This window comes from Dermochelys coriacea, chromosome 5 (assembly GCF_009764565.3).
Source record: "Dermochelys coriacea isolate rDerCor1 chromosome 5, rDerCor1.pri.v4, whole genome shotgun sequence".
In the NCBI taxonomy this organism is placed as follows: Eukaryota; Metazoa; Chordata; order Testudines; family Dermochelyidae; genus Dermochelys; species Dermochelys coriacea.
Window position 1 is genome coordinate 100,381,510 of NC_050072.1, and position 6,640 is coordinate 100,388,149.

The 6,640-nt window shown below is 42.1% G+C and overlaps 1 long non-coding RNA gene across 1 annotated transcript; it reads right to left on the reverse strand.

Annotated features, from left to right (window-relative positions):
* Nucleotides 1–256: 256 nt before the first annotated feature.
* Nucleotides 257–4,078, reverse strand: LOC122460386. The gene is made up of 2 exons (XR_006281661.1): nt 3,399–4,078; nt 257–1,519 (listed from the first exon to the last, which is right to left on the reverse strand). It is a non-coding gene; the product is annotated as an uncharacterized LOC122460386 (long non-coding RNA).
* Between the last annotated feature and the right edge of the window lie 2,562 nt (nt 4,079–6,640).

A 6,640-nucleotide genomic window follows, 5' to 3' on the forward strand; every position in this document is an offset into this window, starting at 1 on the left:
AGGCCATACCTACATTAAGAAATATTTTCCAGAAAAATGTCATCCATAGGAAACCTAGCATAGGCATACCTCCAGGAGCTTCTCATTTTCTCCAGTGGCCCAGCATTATTACCATCATGTCCATTTAACTGATATAGTGGTAAAAACTGGTCTGGCTGTGGCAGTTGTGTCCACAGTAGGATTCCCACTAATGTAGACACAGTCTTTCAGCATAAGCTTCTCAAGGCAGGGAACATTTTTATGGATTGTACAGTGGTGAGCATATTAGGTCTTTATTTTTTTAATTCAGACTCAGAAATATAGTAAACCACTTTATAGATACCAGGTCATCTCATTCACACGATTTGCCAAGTTACAGTAGCTTAATCCATTTCATGTCAGCCCTCTTCAAATTAGTTTTTTTTAAAAACTTGAAACATTCCAAAACCTTTGCATGGTTCCTACATAGATTGCCATTCATAAGTTTGTCTGAGGGGATAAACTTGTACATCAAATGGTCATTTCTTCACTCATACTCTGAAGCCATGAAGGCAAAATTGCTCACTCCTGCTTTACCTTGATCTGATTCCTGCATCTTACTGTGAAGCGTTTATTGCTTCCCCTTTGCCCCATCCCCACAATGGTCTCCCTGATAAGGTATAGGAGTATGGATCACTTGTCCTGACCTGAATCCTTATCCATTTCTTCACTCATTCATCATGAGGTCACCATTCTCCTCTTATATACTCCTCCACAGCAGACAGCTACTATTACTTTGCACTTCCTCTTGGTCAGAAGGACCAGCAGCATCCCCAAATACTGCACTGCTAATGACCTCAACCCCAACACTAGTAGAGTTAGCTTAGCTAGTGGCCTGTGTTACAGGTTTACAACGTGAACACCTGTCCATTACACACTGATTCAAGGCCATAAACATCAATTTGGATTTGAACTTTGATCCTTAACAAGCAAATGCCATTTGCCCATTAAAGCACTCAGGTTTACAGAAGTTTTGTTAGAGGGGTATTAAGTTGTATCCCTGCAAACTAAGATAGTCATCCTTGGTAACTAAAATATTAATGCATTTTAAATATTGTAACAAAATAAGTCAGGCACTTTCTAAATTCAATATTGAGTTTCAGGTCAAATGGCATGGATGTTTTGTAACTCGCATCTAAGGTTTGTTTGCCTGGATGAAAACTGCTATATAGATAAGCTATTAATACAGGTACATTCAAGCCATGGTCCATATCCTTGATTTCCTGGGAAGACGGGGTTACAAACAGTGCTAGTATGCCACAATTAAATCCTACCATTTAGAAAGACATGGCAGTAATGATTACTCAGTTCCAGAAAGTATCAATATCTACTTACAGCAATTAGTAAGCCTTTTGAGTTTGGACTCATACTTTTTCCTTCATGAAGAGGACATGCATTTTGGAGGCATATTGGAAGTTATTAGACAACTCTATGTATTCCATGGCCACTGACTTTGCCACAGAATCTTCCTTTGCCTTTGAACCATAAGGCAATGGTTCAGCTTAAAAAAAAAAAAATCTAGTTGTAAGAAGGATGGACTCACTGGTAGAGCTCCCCTCTTGCAGCTGGCTCTCCTCCACCTCTGGCCCCTAGCAATAGTCACTATGGTCTTTCAATGGTCTGCTTCTTCTTGTGATTCTGCCCTTCAGCCATTTTAGTCCCACTCTTTCCAGGTGGGCAAGCATCCAAACAAATACTAGTCCCCATCCTTACATCCAGTCCTTGGTCCTCAGTTCTGGGCCCCACGCTCTTTAGACCCCATCTCTCAGGAATTTTAACTGTCCTTATCCCCTTATGTCAGAGGAGCTTTACACCACTTTCCCAGTGGCTGGTAGTGGAATCAAGGCCCATCCTTTATACTGGGTTCCAGTCCAGGGACCCTCAAACAAGCAGGCAAGGTCTGCTCTGTCAGACACCTTGCAGCTGCCTCTCTGAACTCTTTTCTACCATTAGCCTCTCTTCAGGCCTTTTCCCCAGCCATTTCCTGGGCTCTTTGTAACAACCCTTCCCCAGACTTCTGCTTGGAAGTGCAGTTCTTATCAAGATGTCAGTCACAGGAGCTTGTTCCAATCCTGAGGTATTTTCTCTTTATAGGCTTCCTCTGCACCTACAGGTCCCTTCCTGTTACCCATAGCATGCACTTGCTTGCTTGCTTGCTTGCTTGCTTGCTTGCTTTCTCTCTCTCTCTCTCTCTCTCTCTCCCATACTGCCACCACCATGACTGCAAAGTTGTTCCTCCTCTCATACAGCCCCCTTCTGCTGCAGACTTTCTGCTGTTACAACAGCCTCCCAGCTGAAACTCATTATTAAGTGGGGCTGGTCCACTCTCCAGGTGCAACCAGGGGGGCTTGAGGCCAATTAAATCATATTAACCCTTGCTGAGCTAGAATGGCATATATATCCCCATTTGCACTAGTCCTTATGCTTGTGAAGACTCCTTCCATCTGTGAACAGAATATAAATTAATGCAGTCATCTTCCCAAGTCTGCAGAATGCCTGAAACAATAGCTCTAAGAGCCCCTTCCTTTAAATAAGATTTAATGCTGAAAACTCATTTCAGCAATGTAAATGTTAATGTTAACTATTTCACTTCTCACCAACTGTAGAGACAGCAGGCTCTGCTTTGCAAGGGCTCTGTCTGAATTACATTTAGGGAATGTGGGTGTGTGTCTAGTAAACACTAGAGATTGACTGAAGCAAGACTAGCTGGCTTGGGGGAAAACACCCTGAAAAATATGGTAAAATGGATATTCACCCCGTTGATAGGAAAATTTCACTATCCAGGTAACTCCTTTCATCCTCATCTGCCTTTAAATGATCCAACATTAGCTGTAGCAATGAGTGTTTTTTTCCAGTTATGTTTGGCTAGAAGAATACAGCCCTCATGAGAGTTAGCCATACCTTTATTGAGGTCCACACCTGAAGATTTATTCAGCTAGTATAGAACATGGCTTCTGTTTACTTAGTGGTGTTTCTTGCAGAGAGATAGCAGCAATGTTTCTTACTCTGTGCTGACTTCCAAATTATTTCCAGGCTCAGTTAAAGGGATTGCTTTTAATCTATAAAGCTCTTTATGGTTTGGGTTCTGTCATTTTAAGGAAGAAGAATAGTTTATAGTTGAGGCCCTGGACTAGGATTTAGGAAACTGAGGTTCAAGCCAAGATTCTCAAAAAGTTATTTAGATGTATAACTTGTCTTGATTTCACTGGAAGATGGTCAGAGACTTTTTGTTTAACTATGGGCACATAACTCAATGCCTCAGTTTCCCATTGATAAAATGAGGATAAAACTTCCCTGTCTCAGATGGTTATCTTCAGAAATAAAGATCTTGGAGACAATCAGATACCACACTGAAGGAGTTTGTGGAAAAGCCTATTCACCACAGGCACACCCCCTCATGTCTGGACACAGCAGCAGCTTCCCTTCTTTGGTGCCCTCTGCCAACAGCCACTCTAAACTTGCAGTGATGTGCCTCTTCCTGTGACTTGGCCCTCCAGCCCCAGTCACTTAGTCCTGCCCCTTCCAGGGAAATCCGAGTCCAACTAGCCAGTGACCTGGCACCATCACACAAGAGGTTCAACCCAACTTCAGGCTTTTGGGCCTGTCAGCCCTTGGCACCAGGGTTTTCACATCCCCACCCTAGATGGGCAAGGAGAGGAACCCAGAGCCATCCTGTTCTCTGGATTCTAGCCCAGGAATGCTGTATGAAGCAGCTGAGGTCTGTTTGTCCATACCCTCTGCTGGATCCCCAAGCTACTTCTGCCCATGGCCTGGAACTAAGCATTTCTCACAGCCTCTTCCCCAGCTGACTCATCTGCAGGTCCCAAAAGAGAGAGGATCCAAATTAGTTGAGGAACAAAAGTAACATTCCATACCAGGCCTACTTGCTCCAAGGCAGCTCTGACACTTAGGAGTGTCTAATTAGGCTCTAGACCCCACTGGTGCTTCCTTCCAAGCAGTCACTAGTTAGGCTTTGGCCCCAGCCAGCCTTTTCTTAACAAGGCTTACTCAAGAGTTCTGCTCCCTCTTACATTCCATCATTACTAAGTTGGGGTTTTCCTCTTTTACCTGCTCCCTCTAGGTTTTATACCTTTCTCAGGAGTAACAGGGTGGGGCTGATTGGGCCCACAGACTCTCATTAACACTTTTTTGGTCAGTGTGGGGTCTGTGTACTTGATCACATGGAAGCTATGTAAGTACCTTGATAGATATTTCAGAGACTGCTTCTTTCTCCTTATGTTTTCCCTGATATTTAACTCAAGATGGGGTACACAAGCTATCTTACCACAAATTTAAATGTTAGCAGCTGGTGATGGGTTGTTCTCTCTCAATGGTGCTTGCTCAGGAAATCAATCTTCTAGTCAGAGACGGCCCAAGTTAGCCAACCTTCAGGGTATGCTGAAAGGACTGTCTATTTGCTCAGGCTTTTGCCTGATAGGGTGAGTTGGAGAAGAAGGATATGTGCATTGGAAAGGGGTACATAGGATTTGCTTTCATTTAAATTACGTTTTTTGGGGGGTGGGCCTCTAACAGACATTGGCTCTGGTTGCTAATTGTGCTTTGTATTCACAACAAAGTATATTTTATATATGCTTAGAGGCAAATGATAAAAACACTTTACAAATTAAAAAGTAAACATTCTCAATAATAGTAGTAAAAGCAGGTGATATATCAAATATTAACTGTATGGCAACAAGTATCACAATCATATGGAAAAGACCAGCATTAACTCTTTGTTTTATCCCGTATTGTGCAGATGGCCCTGAGTTTGTTCAGTCACCAATGGTTTATCAAGTTGTTCAGATATCAAAAAGACAGTCAAACATTATGATGAGATGTGTAGTGTAAAATCATAGATGGAGAGCTGGATGGATAACTAGAGACTAGACAATGATTGGATAGGTTATCAATGTCAATTAAAGGTTTCTTGGTAATATTTTAGCTGTGTATCAGATTCGCACCATCACCTCCATGAAGAGGACAATGTTAATAAATCCCACCCAAGGGAATATTAGCTCACCATTGACTTTCACTAGCCCTAATGGGCACTGATCTCTGCAACAAGTCGAACTCCCCACACCTTGGTAAACCCTCTCTACAGCAAAAGGTAATATGTGGTCAAACCCAACTATGGTAACAGATTCATTCACATGTCTTGTTTTGATACTATCTACCCAGGTGAAAAAGACTGGCTCCAGCATGGCTGATTTTCCAGGCAACGATGGAAAATTGCTCAAAGCACTCAGTCAAGGAGACTCCTCAGGCTACTGTTTGGATGAACCAGTCTCAAAAATATGTATATAAATATGTACAATAGCTACTTGTCAAATAACTTTATTTTTTTGTTGGGAGGAGATATGATCTATTTATTTGGTCAGGTTATATTTCACCTGTTTAATTAAAAATACATAAGTCTTTGAAGGGAATTAAAAGATGCTGAAAAAGGAACAGCTAAAATAAGTAGCTTTAATCCTAAACTTTTATTAGGCTTGTCAGTGAAGGGAGACCATATAATATCTCTAATAGCAGCAGATAACCTGTAAGCATTTTAAATGGATTAAAAAGGATTTTTCAACATGCATAAGAGATTTCATCACTGACACCATTTACCCATAAAAGCATTCCTTGGATACAGCATTCCTTAGAAACTTTTTAGGTGCCTTAGTTAGATAACTTTATCCCCTTATTTGCTGTATTTTAGGTACTCCCTATTGTATGTATAGGGAACTTTACATAAATACAGTGAACATTGAAGCAACTTCCCTAAGACAATATTAGCATATTTTAAGGGTGACCCCTCTAGTTATGTTATTTTAAAAAAGGAGGCCAAAGAACTATTTCTAAAGTCTCATTTCTTCCTGAGTCCAGAAGAAATTAGCCAAGCTTTCATTCACTGGATCATGCCCTGTTTCTCCTTCCTTGAGTAATTGTGTACATTATTTGACCTTTGCCCTGTCCTTCCTCCAGCACCCCTTCCCATTAACTTGTGGCCCCGTTCTTTGTTTCCCACCTGAAATTAGTTTTTACGTTCCTCCGGGCAGGAATCATGTAATTTTCTGTATATGGGTATTAGACTCTTGGGCTCTGTAAAATCAAATGATACTAGTATTTAGGGTTGCTGCTTCTGGACGTTTTTAAGCATATCAGAAATCCAGCAGACTCCTGCCTGGTTTTAAAAAAAAAACAAAACCCAGCCCTCCCTGGAATGGAACTTATGGGTTTTTAACTGGGGTGGAGAGGTGGCTGCAGGTCAGTGACTTTACATTTCTTTTCGCCCCTTTACGTCCGCAGTCTAAACTCTTACGACAAGCACACCCCCGGTCGGGTCTCCCGCTCCAGCTCTCTAGGTTTCCAAGTGCTGAGCCCTGTCTGGAATTTCTTTCTGATTGGCTAAGCCAATCTTAGTGACATCAGCCAACTTACTTTCGATTGGCCAGCTGGTTGCTGGGACTGTAGGACTTCCAGCGAGGCAGTTAACCCGGTAAGTGCTGGAAAACCAAACTTGGAAACCTGCTTGGCAGAGAGGGCTATAGCTAAACCACCAGGGAAGGGATTTAGTCCAACCGGAAAGCAGCAGTGTACGGCACCCTGCGAGATTAAGCTGCAGTCAGAAGGAGCTTGC